The sequence below is a fragment of the Amblyraja radiata genome, chromosome 21 (genome assembly GCF_010909765.2).
Source record: "Amblyraja radiata isolate CabotCenter1 chromosome 21, sAmbRad1.1.pri, whole genome shotgun sequence".
Lineage (NCBI taxonomy): Eukaryota > Metazoa > Chordata > Chondrichthyes > Rajiformes > Rajidae > Amblyraja > Amblyraja radiata.
In genome coordinates this window covers 9,388,449-9,405,176 of record NC_045976.1, presented here as the reverse complement: position 1 = coordinate 9,405,176, position 16,728 = coordinate 9,388,449, and positions in this window count along the sequence as shown.

Below are 16,728 nucleotides of genomic sequence, written 5' to 3'. Positions count from 1 at the left end.
TACCAATACGTTGCTCCAGTATGGTTAATAACATTTGCTTATATCACTGAAATCTACTTGGGAAGAGAGATCTAACTAACTAAACTCTAAAATGGATCATTATACTGTTACCTGGAGTACAGACAGCACTACTTAGTTTAGTTTAGTTTAGATATACAGCACGGAAACAGGCCCTTCGGCCCACCGCGTCCGCGCCGACCAGCGATCCCTGCACATTAACAATGTCTTACACAAACTAGGAACAATTTGCGTTTATACCAGTGTTAATGTGCAGGGATCGCTGGTCGGCACAGACGTGGTTGGCCAAAGGTATAAATGTATTGGTAAATGAACCAGCACGACTCCAGTTCCAATTGGTTTATACAAAAGTGCTGTAAAAACTCAGCAGGCCGGGCAGCATCTGTGGAGAACATTTTTCAAGAGAGAGTTAGATTTAGCTCTTGGGGCTAAGGGAATCAAGTGATATGGGGAAAAGCTGGAACGGTTTAGGGATTTTGGATGATCAGCCATGATCATATTGAATGGCGGCTGGCTCGAAGGGCCGAATGGCCTACTCCTGCACCTAATTTCTAAGTTTCTAACATGGATAGGTGACGTGTCGGGTTGTGACTCTTCTCTCTGGGACATGATCCATAGTTTTGTCTCCATAGTTTGGAACACTTTGTTGATGGCTTGAAATTCAACAAGAAATACCTCCGAGTAATAAAGTCCTCAGCTGGTAAGTGTGCAGAAAAATGTGGTTCACGAGGTGGGAGTGTAATCAGGGGAGATGTAGTTTTTAACCCGACTGGTGGTTAGAAAATGGGGTTTAAGCTGCAGTCAGGATACTGAAGTCCTGATTCATAGCTCACTGAAGGTGGTAGCACAAATAGATAGGGTGGTAAAGAAGGCAAATGGTATGCTTCCCTTATTTGCTAGAGGCATTGAGTATATTGGTCAGGAATTCATGATGCAGCTCTATAGGGCTTTAGTTAGGCCACATTTGGAGTATTGCGTGCAGTTCTGGGTGTCCCGTTAGAGGAACGATGTGGAGGCTTTGGAGAGAGTGCAAATGAGATTTATAAGATTGCTGCCTGAATTAGAGGGTTTCAGCTACAGGGAGAGGTTGGATAGACTTGGATTATTTTCTCTGGAACGTCAGAGATTGAGGGGAGATTTGATAGAAGAATATAAAATGAGGAGAGGCATAGATAGGGTAGACCGTCAGAACCTTTCTCCCAGGGTGGAAATGTCCAACACTAGAGGGCAGAGAGAGCTACAAGGAGAGTGGAATGTTTAATGCAGATGTGTGGAGTTTTTTACAGAGAGTGGGAGCCTGGAACGCATTGCCAGGGGTGGTTGAAGAGGCAGATACAATAATAGCGGCTAAGAAACTTTTAGGTATGCACATGGAAGTGCTCAATTGGGTTGGTGGCAGCTGACAAGTGTTGAAATTCCATTACAACAGGAAGGAACTAATACTCTGTTATAAAATACGGAAGGTTACAAATGTTCATTTCTCCAGGTTAAAGTATATAATGGTAAAGTACCATTGAAATGGTATCGAATAAAAGTACCATTGTAAAGTAATGGTACAATAATGGGATAATAGGTATTGTAAGTCAATAGTCCCATTGAACAATTGAAATTTGTGTACACCTACCTGCTGGAGAGAACAGAAATCTTGCTGCTTATCTTTGCACAAGATAGACCCAGTGCAAAACACAAAATGCCAGAGGAACTCTGTGGGTCAGTTAACATCTGTGGAGGGAATGGACACACAGCGTTTCAGGCTGGGACCTATCTTGACTGTTGGCTGTTACCAGGAACTGTGGTGGTATTAAGCCTGTGTACAAGAAGAAATAGTCCTGCTCACATCGATCCACATGTACATTTGTTCAGTTGTTTTTGTTGCTATAGTTTAGTTTCTTATAATCACGTGCACCAAGATACAGTGAAATGCTTTATGGTTGCGTGCTATCCAGTCAAAGAAACGTCTATGCATGATTACAATCAAGCCATCCACAATGTGCAGATAGGGCAACCATTTACTGCAAGATAATGTCTGATTAAAGATAGTTCAAAGGTCTCCAATGAGGTAGATGGGAGGTCAGGATCACACTCTAGCTGGTGAGAGGACCATTCAGTTGCCTGATAACAGCTGGGAAGAAACTGCCCCTCATTCTGGGAGTATGTATATTCAAACATTTGGACCTCTTGCCTGACGGGAGAGGGGAAAAGCGGGTGTGACCAGAGTGAGACTGGTTCTTGATTATGGTGGTGGCCTTGTCGAGGCAGCGTGATGTGTAGATGGAGTCAATGGGAGGGAGGTTGAGTCTGGCATGATATTCAGTAAATTGTTCTTTTTTTGCTGCTTTTTGGCTAAAATCAAACTAAATGCGTCATTGATAACCAAAAAAAAGGTTTGCCCATATTTGGCGGAGGGACGTTTGACTAGCTTGCAAATTATTGGCATTTTGTAACATTGAGCAACATTGAGTTCTATTATCATTGACATATTTGACATACTTCAACAGTTTGCACAATAACATACCAGAATGACAGGGAGATTTTTAATTTGTCTTTAGGAGGAAGAGGATTACAAAATAAATGTTTAGCAGCCTTTTAGTACACTTGCTCCTTTTAATAGTTACAACCTTTATTGCTTTGCCAGAATTGTATCTAAAGTGTCAAAATTTGTATTTATGTTCAAAACTGACAAATACAAGTGCAACAGAATGATGTGTAGAAGGAACTGCAGATGCTGGTTTAAACCAAAGATAGACAAAAAAATGCTGGATTAACTCGGTGGGACAGGCAGCATCTCTGGATAGTTGGAATGGGTGACGTTTTGGGTTGAGGCCTTTCTTTCTGAAGAAGGGTCTCGACCCAAAACGTCACCCATTCCTTCTCTCTAGAGATGCCGTCTGTTCCGCTGAGTCACTCCAGCGCTTTGTGTCTATAACAGAATGATATTGGCCTATCACATCTAGCTCAGGCTGTAAAAATGTCAGTGTTGTTTTTTTCAAACTTGGTTACCAAAGGATGCACTAAGACCTAATACGAGCAGTCAAGGTCTACCCAAGAAACTGCAGATGTTGGAAACTGGTGCAAAAAAATAATCTGCAGGAGAAAATCAGCTCTCACTTCACTTAGTTCCACCTGTTATCTAACCAGCCCATCCTCGCCCCTCCCCTCTTCTCTTCTCTTTACACTGGCTATCCTTCCTCCACCATGTATAACCTGTCTGACGGGGATGTAAACCTTGCAACAACATTGTGTGTGAAAGTAGTATGGAACAAGTGGATGGCAGGTGGAAACGAGGAATTGCAGATGCAGGAATCTTGAGCAAAACACAAAGTGCTGAAGTATCTCTGTGAGTCAAGCAGCATCTGCGTAGGAAATGGAAATACGACATTTCGGGTCAGGACTGTTCTTCAGACTGATCAGTCCACAAAACGATCCCGACCCAAAATGTCACCTATCCATTCCTTCTACAGATGCTGAGTGAACCTCAGACCTGAGTATGATTCTTGGCAGATGAGGAACAATGCATTGAATTTAGTTTACCGAGTCCATACCGACTAGCGATCCCCGCACATTAACACTACGCTACACACACTAGAGACAATTTTACATTTATACCACGCCAAATGACCTGCCAACCTGTATGTTTCTTGGAGAGGGAGAGGAAACCGAAGATGTCGGAGAAATGGAATAGGAGACGTTTGAGATACACTGTAGGAGCAAGCCCTTCGGCCCACCGAGTCCACACCGACCAGCAATCACCCCCGTACACTAGCAGCATCCTATACACCAGGGACAATTTATATTTTTTAACGAAGGCAATTGGCTGACAAACCTGAAAATCTTTGGAAACCGGAGCACCTGTAGAAAACCCACGCGATCACCGGGAGATCGTACTAATGCCGTACACCCAGTACCTTTCCAACCAGGGTCTCTGGCACTGCAGGGCAGCGACTCTACCACTGCGCCACCATGCCGCCCCTGATGTCTTCTCTCTAATTGTGTTTTGCACTCCTATCTTGTTTCTTTTAGCACAGCTTTCCCTTAGAAATACTATGTGCAATTTGTAATTTATAGATAGTCTTTTTCTGTGTGTTTGTCTGTCAATGACCTGTTATGCTGCTGCAACCTAGATTTTTCATTCTACCTGTACCCCACCATACCTGTGGATGTGACACTAAACTGATAGTGACTGGATCTGATGATGAATGTCCACCATCAGGCACAAGGTGCGGAGGGGTGAGGCATTGGAAGGTAAGATAACAGGTGCGACATGGTGGTGCAGCGGTAGAGTTGCTGCCTTACAGCAGCAGAGACCCCGGTTCGATCCTGACTACGGGTGATGTCTGTAAGGAGTTTGTACGTTCTCCCTGTGACCTGTGTGGGTTTTCTCCGGGAGGTCCGGTTTACTCCCACATTCCAAAGACGTACAGGTTTGTAGGCTAATTGGCTTGGTAAAATTGTAAATTGTCCCTGGTGTGTGTAGGATAGTGTTAATGTGTGGGGATCACTGGTCGGCATGGACTCGACGGGCCAAAGGGCCTGTTTCCGCTCTATATCTCAAAACTAAACTAAACTAAACTAAGTGAAATGAGGGATGAGTTCCTCCCACAGATTGTTTATTACTTCAGTTTGCAGAACACACACTGGCACAAGCTAGAACCTCTTATTGAAGTTTAAGGGACTTAGTTTGCCTTAAATACCTGGGAGTCCACATCTCTGAGGATCTGACATGGACATCACATGCTGCAGCACTCGTGAGTAAGGCAAGGCAGCGCCTTTACCACCTCAGGCAATTGAGGAAATTCAGAGTGTCTCCGAGGATCCTCCAGTGCTTCTACTCAGCGGCTGTGGAAAGCATCTTGTCCGGAAATATTACAATCTGGTTTGGGAATTGCTCTGCCCAGGACAAGAAGGCTCTGCAGAGAGTAGTGCGTTCAGCCGAACGCACTATGGGAACTTCACTCGTCCCCCTGCAGGAACTATACATCAGGAGGTGCAACTCCAGAGCCAATAAGATCATGGGAGACCCCTTCCACCCCTGCAACGGACTGTTCCAGCTGCTACGTTCAAACAAACGCCTCCGTTGCCATGCTGTGAGAACGGAGAGGTTGAAAAGGAGTTTCTTCCCAGAGGCCATAAGGACTGTAAACTCCTATCTCACCAGGGACTAACTGTACTGTACCAATTTACTGCTTTAAAAAAAATTACTGTTTTTTTACCCTTTTTCCTTCCGCCCACAATATTTAATATGTGAAATAATATGTGATTCTGTTCCATTCTGTTTGTAGTTTGTCTGGTTGTTTGTTTGTTTGTTTTTTTGCACAAAGTCCGCGAGCATTGCCACTTTGCATTTCACTGCACATCTCGTATGTGTATGTGACGAATAAACTTGACTTGACTTGGCTTGATTTGACTTGACTTGACTTGGTAAAGTCCCATTTGAAGTATTGCATGCAGTACTGGTTGCCCCATTACAGGAAGGACGTGGAGTCTTTGGAAAGGGTGTTGAGGAGGTTTACCAGAATGATACCTGCATTAGAGGGTGTTAGCTACAGGGAGAGGTTGGATGAACTTGGATTGTTTTCTCTGGAATGCCAGAGGTTGTGGGGAGACCTGATATAAATACATTAAATTATGAGAGGTATAGTTTTGGTAGACAGTCTTGAAAGGGACCGGAATAGCACAGAGGACTGTTCCCTCAAGGCCACGCTGTCATTTATTTGCTTAAAAATCAGGTCAAAGTTCTGTGATCCACACCCATGTGAAATGACGGTATAGGTGGGGAGTGGAGGCAGTGTGCAATCTCTGAAAGAGCACTGGTAGCTGTCAGCCATTGGTGATTCTCCACCACTCTCTCTTCTAAATTCAAGAAGAGAATAATTCTGTCCTGTCCTGAATAAGTCTGTCCTGCCCCGTGTTATAAACAACAGCTCCTCAGTGTGTTTAACTTTTTCAAAAGTTCATAGGTTATAGGAGCAGAACTAGGCCACTCGTCCCATCAAGTCTACTCCGCCATTCAATCATGGCCGATCTATCTTTCCCTCTCAACCCCATTCTCCTGCCTTGACCCCATCACCGCTGACACCCTTACTAATCACAAATCTGTCAATCTGCTCCTTAAAAATACCCAATGACGGCCTCCACAGCTGTCTGCGGCAATGAATTCCACCCTCTGACCAAAGAAATTCCTTCTCATCTCCTTTCTAACGGCATTTGGCATCCCTGGTGGTTAGCCACTCGTGGTGCGAACCCTCGGCTCTGGGGGTTGGGTCATGTGACTTGGTGTGGCAGGAAGAGAGGGCCACGTGACCCCCTGGAGTATATATACTGTTGGTAATGTCCTTGCATCTTGTTGTGGTATTGAGAGCTGTTTTATGATAACTTAATAAAGCTCACTTTGTTTGACAACACATGTCTCGCTATATTGGTGACCCCGACGATGCGGGGTGGACGCTGCCGACACTCAAGCCTCCGTTGCCGCCCACTCGGCCCAACAAACCGCTGTGGCACTTAAGCTGCTGGGTTTCTGGACCTCTCAGCCTCGGGTGTGGTTGCAGGAGGCCGAGGCCCATTTCTACATCCGCCGAATCACCGCCAATGACACCAGCTACTATTACGTGGTCGGCGCGCTCAATCAGAAAATGGCCAGCCGCTTGGTTCCTTACCTAAACGAGCCACCGGATGCCAATACGTATGAGGGCCTCAAGGCGATGCTTCTCCGCACCTTCGAGCTCAGCCGCCTGGATTGAGCGGCGCGGCTCCTCCACATGGGCGGGCTCAGCGACCGCAAGCCACCGGTCCCCATGAGCGAAATGCTCACGCTGATGAATGGCCACCGGCCCTGCCTGCTCTTTGAATATGCCTTCCTGGAGCAGTTGCCGGACGACATCTGCCTGCTGCTCTCAGGTGAGAGCTTTGACGACCCCCGGCAGCTAACAGAAGGCGCCGATGAGCTGTGGCTGTCCAAGCAGCAGGGCAGCGGTTCACTCGATCGGGTGTCGACAGCGCCCTGGAAAACATAGCGACCAGGGGCCACGCCCACGGGGGGGCACAGCTGGGTCTCCCACTCCAGGGGAAGCCAGTAAGAAGAAGTGGTGCCTCTACCACCAACGCTGAGGTTCCGCGGCCCGCAAATGCAGCTCGCCCTGCTTGTTTCCGGGAAACAAGGTGACGTGCCTCAATGACTATCGACCAGTGGCACTAACGCCGGTAGTGATGAAGTGCTTTGAGAGGTTGATCATGGAGCAAATCAACTCCTACCTCGACAAAAACCTGGACCCACTGCAGTTCGCTTACCGCCACAACAGATCAACGGTGGATGCGATCTCGCTGGCCCTCCACTCCGCTCTGGACCATTTGGACAACAAAAACACATATGTCAGACTGTTATTCATCGATTACAGCTCGGCATTTAACACAATCATCCCCTCCAAACTGGTTACCAAACTCGCAGAACTGGGTCTCTGCGTATCCCTCTGCAATTGGATCCTCGACTTCCTCATTCACAGACCACGGTCTGTTCGTATTGGTGGAAATATGTCAGCCTCGATAACAATCAGCACGGGAGCACCTCAAGGCTGCGTGCTCAGCCCCCTGCTGTACTCACTCTATACTCATGACTGCGTAGCCGGTCACAGTGCGAACTCTATCATCAAGTTCGCTGACGACACCACTGTTGTGGGACGTATCACTGATGGGGATGTGTCAGAGTATAGAAGAGAGATCGAGCAACTGTCCATATGGTGCCAGCGCAATAACCTGGCCCTCAACATCAGCAAAACCAAGGAACTGATTGTGGACTTTGGAAGGAGTAGGAGGGGGACCCACAGCCCCGTTTATATCAATGGATCGATGGTTGAAAGGGTCAAGAGCTTTAAATTCCTGGGCGTGCACATCTCTGAAGATCTTTCCTGGTCCGAGAACACTAATGCAATTATCAAGAAAGCTCATCAGCACCTCAACTTCCTGAGAAGATTACGGAGAGTCGGTTTGTCAAGGAGGACTCTCTCTAACTTCTACAGGTGCACAGTAGAGAGCATGCTGACCGGTTGCATCGTGGCTTGGTTCGGCAACTTGAGTGCCCTGGAGAGGGAAAGACTACAAAAAGTAGTAAACACTGCCCAGTCCATCATCGGCTCTGACCTTCCTTCCATCGACGGGATTTATCGCAGTCGCTGCCTCAAAAAGGCTGGCAGTATCATCAAAGACCCACACCATCCTGGCCACACGCTTATCTGTTATTTGCACTTTATCAGTTTATTTATCCATGTGTGTATATATTTATATTATGGTATATGGACACACTGATCTGTTTTGTAGTAAATGCCTACTATGTTCTGTGTGCTGAAGCAAAGCAAGAATTTCATTGTCCTATCAGGGACACATGACAATAAACTCACTTGAACTTGAACTTGAACTTGAAATGCCGGGTCCAGCCGCCAGTAAGTACCTCAGCGGTCAGCCAGATACACCGCCTGTATGCATGGGACCGGCACTCAGGACGACCATTCCTGGTGGTGACAGGAGCAGAAGTCAGCGTTTTTCCCCCATCGGGGGTGGACACTCATTCTGGGAAGCAGGGGCCTTTGTTAACTGCCGCGAATGGCAGCACCATACGGACTTACGGCGTCCGCACGATCCCATTCCTCTTTGGCACTTGCCGTTTCACCTGGCCGTTCACCATTGCCGACGTGTCCCAGCCGTTGCTGGGCACCGATTTCCTGCGGGCTCCATCACTGTAATGTGAGCGGTGGGGCCAACTTCCCTTTCCTTTCGGTTCTGTGGCAGTCCCTGGTGGTTAGCCACTCGTGGGGTTGGATCATGTGACTTGGTATGGCGGGAAGAGCTGGTCACGGGTCCCCCCTGCGGTATATATATACTGTTGGTAACACCCTTGCCCCTTGTTGTGGTTCTGAGAGCTGTTTTTTGTTAACTTAATAAAGATCACTGTTTGACAACACGTGCCTCGCTATAGGTACGTCCTCTTATTCTGAGGCGCTGGCTTCTGGTCCTAGACCCTCCCAATAGTGGAAACATCCTTTCCACATCCCCCCTCTATCTAGCCCTTTAAATCTTCAGTACCAGTAAAACAAAAATTAATTTATTACTTGGGAAGCAAGGTGTTCTATTTGATCAGGTCTGATATATCTGCTCCCCACGACAAAAAACTTTTACGCATGATGTGGTTTCTGATTCATATCAGAATCGATAAAAGCCACATGCAAATGAGGAATATTTCTGGCAGGGGCAAGCATGGCTCTCGGCCTGACCATTCAGATGAGACACAAGGAACTGCAGATGCTGGTTTACAAAAAAATAGACACAAAGTGCTAGAGTAACTTAGCATGTCAGGCAGCATTTTAGGAGAATGTGTAGGAAGGAACTGCAGATGCTGGTTTACACCTAAGATCGACACAAAATGCTGGAGTAACTCAGCGGGACAGGCAGCATCTCTGGATAGAAGGAATGGATGTCGTTTTGGGTCAAGACCCTTCTTCAGGCTGAGCGTCAGGAGAGAGGGAGTTACAGAGATAAGGAAGTGTAAGAGATAAGGAAGTGTATCTTATTGACTAAACTGTTCTACCTATTTTCGGAGGCAGAAGAAACAGTAGATGTTGGAATCTTAAACTGAATGCAGAGTGCTGGAGTAACTAAGCGGGTCAGGCAGCCAACTCCCGACAAAAGGAATAGGTGATGTTTTGGGTTGAGATCCTTCTTGCCATCTCAGTTTGACTCAGAGACTCTTCTGAAGATAGGTCAGCAAAGCAATCTGAATGAGACTCTGTTACGCCCTGTTTGTATGCTGTTGATACTGTTAAAGGTAGATCTTTCAAAACGCAAATTTCAAGCAGGCCTGATTTTGCCTCGCCTCATTATCACATTACATTTGCTGAAACGTTAACTCATCCAAGGTCCTAACTGCATTGCAAACCTAACGGTAACTTCGGTATTTAATTGGCTGCAGATTGCTTTGGTAGTCAATTGGATTTTGGAGGGGGCTAAATAAATGATGGCCCCCTTGCTTCAGAAAGTGAAACAAGCTGCAGCCTTTGGACTGTAAGCACAGATGGAAAATAGAACCATTCTGATGGTGTATTGTACCGCCTGCCATATGTTGGAAAGGGGCCTCTGAATACACAGTGATCTATTGTGAACTTCTAAAGGTCATGCACAATTTTACCTCGGGCAACCTTTTAACTTCCGATGATGACTGATAGTTAAAGAACAACATCAAAAGGTACGGGAGCCTGAACTAAAAAGGAACTGTCAGCTCTTAGTATGATAGTAACAATGAAATGCAAACCCCTGTTTACCAAATAAAGACACAAAATGCTGGAGTAACTCAGCAGGTCAGGTGGCATCACTGGAGAACATGGTTAGGTGACGTTTCAAGTCAGGAGCTTTCTTTAGGAGCTTCAGGAACTGTCAGCTCTTGTTGAGTTCAGCAAGATGTAAAAACTGAGTTTTAAAAAAAACTTTAAAAAAAACAAAAACACGGTTGGTATATCCTTTTTTGCGGAGTTTTGTGTTACAATAGAGCGATTGTTTTTCCTTTTTTTTTTCTTTTCTTTCTAGGGTCTTATTTCCTTTCTTTACTTCCTTCTCTAACTTCTTCCCTAAGGGGCTTTCTTTTCCCAACACTTTCCTGCACCTTCACGATCCTTGCTCACTTTCCTTACTTCTTTTATTTCTATCTTTTTTAAAGCTCGAAAAACGAAGTGGTACAACAAATGTAATAAGATATATGTGATGTGTATTACTGTAATTTACTGTACTTCTAAAAAAAAAAAAAAAAAAAAAAAAAAAAAAAGTTGAAAGAAGGGTCCCAACACAAAACGTCGTGTCCACATTCCTCCACAGATTTTGCCTGACTCGCTGAGCTCCTTCAGCATTTTATCCTTTTTTATTCTAGATTCCAGCATCTGCAGTCTCTTTAAAACAGGCTAAACAATTGTAAACAAGGTAAAGTGGCCAAAGGGAGGATCCGGGAACTTCAACAGCAGTAGCAGACCAATTACAGAACTAATCATGTTTGATATTAGGGAACAGCAATCAATATTTACACACGCCTGTAGTTTTGTACTGGTTTCCATAGGAAGTAGTTGAGGCAGGTGCAGTAACAACACAGATAAGACACTTTGACAGGTACAGGGATGGGAAAGTTTTAGAGATTAACTTGGGTAAATAGGATGCGCTCTGATGGGGCATCTTTGTCAGCATGTAGGGGTTGGGCCGAAGGGCCTGTCTCCCTCCTGTATGACTTTAAAATAAGTGTATCTTGACAAAGATATGGGCAAGCAGAAAACATTGAAAGTAGATACTTTTCATAGAATATTAATGTAAAATAGATCACATTAGAGACATAGAGTCATATGAAGCATAGAAACAGGCCCTTTGGCCTAATTCATCCATACTGACCAAGATGTCTCATCTAAGCTAGTCTCATTTAGCCCATATCCATCTTGTGTTTTCCTATCCATAAACCTGTCCAAATGTCTTTAAATGTTACTAGACTAAAAGTTGGGTCCCATGTTCACATGGGAGGGCTGATCCCCCAACGCAATATTCCACCTCTCCACCAATTCCAATATTGGTGGCCAGTGGGGGGGGGGGGGGGGCTTTCTGGAGCGCTAGTATGGGTGTTGTGGGCAGAAGGGACTGGTTTCCAGAGGGTTAGTATGGGCATTGTGGGCCGAATAGATTCTTGAGCTGGCAGCTCAGCCACCCAGGCCTGGTGAGCTGGCAGCTCAGTCACTCAGGCCTGGTGGGCTGGCAGCTCAGTCACTCAGGCCTGGTGGGCTGGCAGCTCAGACACTCAGGCCTGGTGGGCTGGCAGCTCAGTCACTCAGGCCTGGTGGGCTGGCAGCTCAGACACTCAGGCCTGGTGGGCTGGCAGCTCAGTCACTTAGGCCTGGTGGGCTGGCAGCTCAGTCACTGAGGCCTAGTGGGCTGGCAGCTCAGAAACTGCCAGAAATTCTGCCCAAAACAGGTGAGAGACTCTGTGAGAGAGAAGGGAGAGAGGGTGGAGAATCAATTTTGGAAATTTTTCATCTTTTTCTGCAGATCACAGCACTGAAGGAGAAAAGTCTATCCTGGCCTGGATCTCACAGGGAGCCAATGAAGGGAGGGAGAAAAATACTGGGGTGAGGTTTAATACTTGCAGGGGGAATACTTACTGATGGGCCGAAGGGACTCCTCCTGGGCTAGTACAGGCCTGACTGGCGGAAGGAGCTCTTAAAATAAAATCTGATTGGAATTTCAGTGAAATGCACTTTTTCAGGACTTTTCCTGGACTGGCACAGGCCTTTTGAGCCAAAATGCTCCTCCTGGGCTAATACGGGCATTTTGGGCAAAAGGGACTGATTTATCGGCTAATAGGGGCCTTGTGAGCCAAAATTAGTGGTTTCAGGCAGGCTAAACAACCCATTTCATTTTATTCCCATTTCAATTTCAAGCACAGGGCAGGCCAAGCAGCTCATTGCATTTTCATTTCATTTCCATTTCCATTACAGTTTCAAGCACACGGTAGGCCAAACAGTTCATTGCATTTTCATTTCACTTCCATTTCCATTGCAGTTTCAAGCACAGGGCAGGCCAAGCCAAACAGCTGACTGCATTTTCATTTCATTTCCATTGCCATTCAAGCACAAGGCCGGCCAAGCCAAACAGCTGATTGCATTTTCATTTCATTTCCTTTGCCATTGCAGTTTCTAGCACAGGGCAGGCCAAACAACTCATTTCATTTTCATTAAGGGCTAGCAAATCATTTATTGCAAGCACATTGCAGACTCACAGTTCAGTTGATTCACAGCCTAGAATGAGAGTTGTGGCCATCTTGCAGAGTGACTGAGTCATGTTCAGGTATCCGTGGGTTTATAGTCCTGCCCCCCCCCCCCGGAAGGGGCGTTACCTTCATCGTGATGATTGACAGGAGAGAGGATCTCAAGGTTTTTTAAAGACTCATAACTTTTTTATTTTTCATCGATGGGAAAAATCCTCAGGGCCTGCACATTGGAGGAGGACTGTAAGTAAGATGGCCAAAAATCATAGCGATATATGGTAGTGTTTTTTCTAAAATAAATATACAGCACAGACAGGGAGTGGTCAAGATGAGACTTTTAACTATATAGATTATTGTACCTACCACAATTACTTCCTGTGGCAGCTCAATCCATATACTCACCATCATATTGCCAACAATGTGACCAACCACATTGAAGTGACACCACACCAACGCCTCTACTTCGTGAGGAGGCTGAGACAGGTCTCCAGTTTCGAAATACAGCATGGAAACAGGCCCTTTGGCCCACCGAGTCCACACCGACCAGCAATCCCCACACATTAACACTATCGTATGCAAACTAGGGATAATTTCCACTTATACCAAGCCAATTTACCTGTACGTCTTGTACGTCGTTGGAGTGTGGGAGGAAACCGAAGATCTCTGAGAAAACTCAGCGGTTACGGGGAGAATATACAAACTCCACATAGACAGCACCCATGGTCTGGATCGAACCAGGCTGTAAGGCAGCGAGCAACTCTACCGCTGCGCCACTGTGCCGCCCAAATGCAGCATAGAAAACATAACTTGAATAGCATCACAGCTTGGTTTGGGAACAGCTCTGCCGAAGACCACAAGAAATTGCATAGAGTTGTGGATGAAGCCCCATCCATCACACAGACCAGACGTTCCACCCAGCTTAGTCAGCCATCCTCTTTCCCATTTATGTGAGAGTCTGTGATTCTAATAACTACCTTGAAACCTGCAAAACAGGAATGAAGGCAAGTCATTCTCAATCTCAAACGACTGCCTGAGAAGACAAGAAATGCTTGTTATTGTCATACCGGCCAAAGATCCTATAGCGAGCAAGATAGCCCACTCGACGTAAAAGACGTAGTACGGTTACGGGCAGAGTCATGGGTAAATTTCGGCCCCATTTTCGTAACCGGCCTCCGTCTCCGCCATCTTTGTCCGCCATAGCGGAGCAAAGATACTAGTGTGGAGACAGAAGCCGGTTACGAAAACATCCTCGTAAAAATCAAACACCTTTGGTAAAAGTCTCATTTTCTCATTTTCTTTCTGCCTCTCTGCCTCACAATAAAAAGCAAAAAGATGCCTAAGTTCCTTCCACAGCGTGTGGGAAGTCTGGCCCGGATCAGCACGGCTGGGACGCCAGGGTAAAGTTGTGGGGAGGTTTGCAATGTATTTCTATATAATGTTGTCCCTTGTGCCTTGAGTCCGAAATAAAGTTTATCATTATATATACAAATCTGGAGAAATATATATGTGTGTGTTATATGATTATATACATCTATATCACATTCATGTATGTGTGTATGTGTGTTCTTTCTGACACAATCTAATCAGTTGTATGGTCACTGAATAAAACCATCCTTAAGTTATACATTGTTTTTTAATCTAGCTCAAAACAAATTTTATTTTGTTAAATACTTCATTTAGATAACCCCACCATTACAGACAGATCTCATTCCACCCTCTGGCTATTGGGAAGACCAGACCCATTTTATTGTTGAAAAACAATTCCATAGACACAAAAAAACATTAAGGAACATTCCAAGATTCCAAGATCAGAGCAACTAGAATCTTCATGTTGCTATTATTTTCCAGATACCGCTGTTGTGAACAGTGTGATTAGATGAATTACAGAGTGCAAGAGTAATACAAAAATCAACTCAAACTTAAACGCAGCACATGAGCCATTTAAAAATAAAAGCTTTTTAAAAAAACATAAAAAAAGACAATTAACAGAATCATAATGTGTTAACATATTAATCTTTAACAAAATTTAACAGAATCATGATTGAACAGAATTATGAATCTAACCCTATATCACACACGCAAACTGTTCCCCCGCAACGCTGATTACACTGCGAGGGATATACAAAGTCGGGTCGGGTTACTGAAATGGACGAAGAAATGGCCCACGTTTCGCTCCGTTGCGTATTATATGTCAGCCCATTGTATTTAGCAGGAGTGGACTATCTTGCTCGCTATAAGATCTTTGATACCGGCTGCAACATTCCAACATTTCAAAGATTGGGTCCCGACGTGAAATGTCATCTATCCAATCTCTCCTGAAATGCTGCTTGATCCAATGAGCTACTCTAGCACTTTGTGTCTTATAGGGAGGTTTCACGGCAGTCGGGTCATGCCCCATGATCCGCACTGTTGCTACGCTACTCCAAATGGATAATTGTCAGCTGTTCATTTGACAAAATCAGGACATTTTTTGGCTAATAATAAAATGTCCTGATTTTGTCAAATGAACAGCTGACAATTATACCATTCCTTAGCTTGCATCTGAGTAAAATTTATTTCAAGACGCATTTATGATTCACGGATATTTAAATGGTGAATGTAGCTTCAGAAGCGTGTTCATTTTGCATGTTAAAACCCACCCGAGAACAATGGGCGATTTTGCAATTTTACTGAAGGATTTCTAACTTTTAATACTTTTCATCTAACAAATGAATAAAGATAAAAAGTCAATAATGCCACTTTTGATGAAATGCAGCGAGCAAACGCGATAATTCCCGATATTTTGGATCTTTAAATCTCCACGAAAAATGTCCGCTATCAACTTCCGCTTATTTTGCACCTTCAGCTCCCTCTTGTATTTACCTTAGTTTCTATCTGTTTTTTTTTAACTGTAAATTTAGGTAGCTGTGCCTCACGGTCACCCCGACTGGCTCAGTAAATTGCAGCTCAAAACCTGGCCGTTTTCGATGTTTTTAACGGGTGTGAAAGTGCGTGTTTTCCCATTCACTAACATGTACCGGAAGTGACGCTTGTCCCCCAGTTAAAAATTTCGGTCACGTGGGTGCGGATCTACACTCCAGTGACCTTTCGTGAAATCACCCTATTCCGATATCTGCATGGCCAATGTTCGCCAAGCACTTGAGCTGCTGTTGTCCCTTCAGCTCTCGCTTCTCTTTACCTTCATTTTGCTTCACTTTTGGAATTCTGAAGTTGGGTACATGTCTCTCACACTTACCCCGACTTCCACAATTTTTTACAGCGCAAAAATTCAACATTTTGGCGGTTTTTAACAGGTAGGAAAGTACGCGTTTCTTGCATTAATAACATATACCGGAAGTTACGGATGTCCTCCAGATGGATTGAGCGGCTCTGTGCGTCAAGCCCTATGACCCAGTGACCTTACGTGCAACCCCCCTATTACAAAAGTAGTTATTTACAAATCACCCTCTATTGTGAAAGGCAGTTTAACAAGTTCTTTCGTTTTATCCATGTAAATAATGTAACTTTAATGTAAGGCAAGCTCTTAACCTAAAACTGGTTCCTCTAGACTAGTTGAAGAAAAATGTGCTAAACTGTTCCATCTATTTTCAGAGGCACAAGGAACAGTAGATGTTGGAATCTTAAACTGAACACACAGTGCTGGAGTAACTCAGCGAGTCAGGCAGCAGATCCTCCATAGACCGTCAGCCCAGAGACATTAGGTTAGGCGAACTAGGTTCCAATGTCTGACTATGGGAGTGTGTGGAGGGTCACCTGAAATGAACGGAATTGGGAGTCTTCTTCTTCTTCTTCTTCTTCTGCTTCTACTTCTTCTTGTAGGTTTCCAGCAGTGTAGACGCTGCTAAGCGTATTACTGCCCTCCACAGGTCAAAGTTTGAACTAAATTCTTACATACAGTCCTGTAACTTGCAGGAATTGAAGAACAGCCCTGGATATCA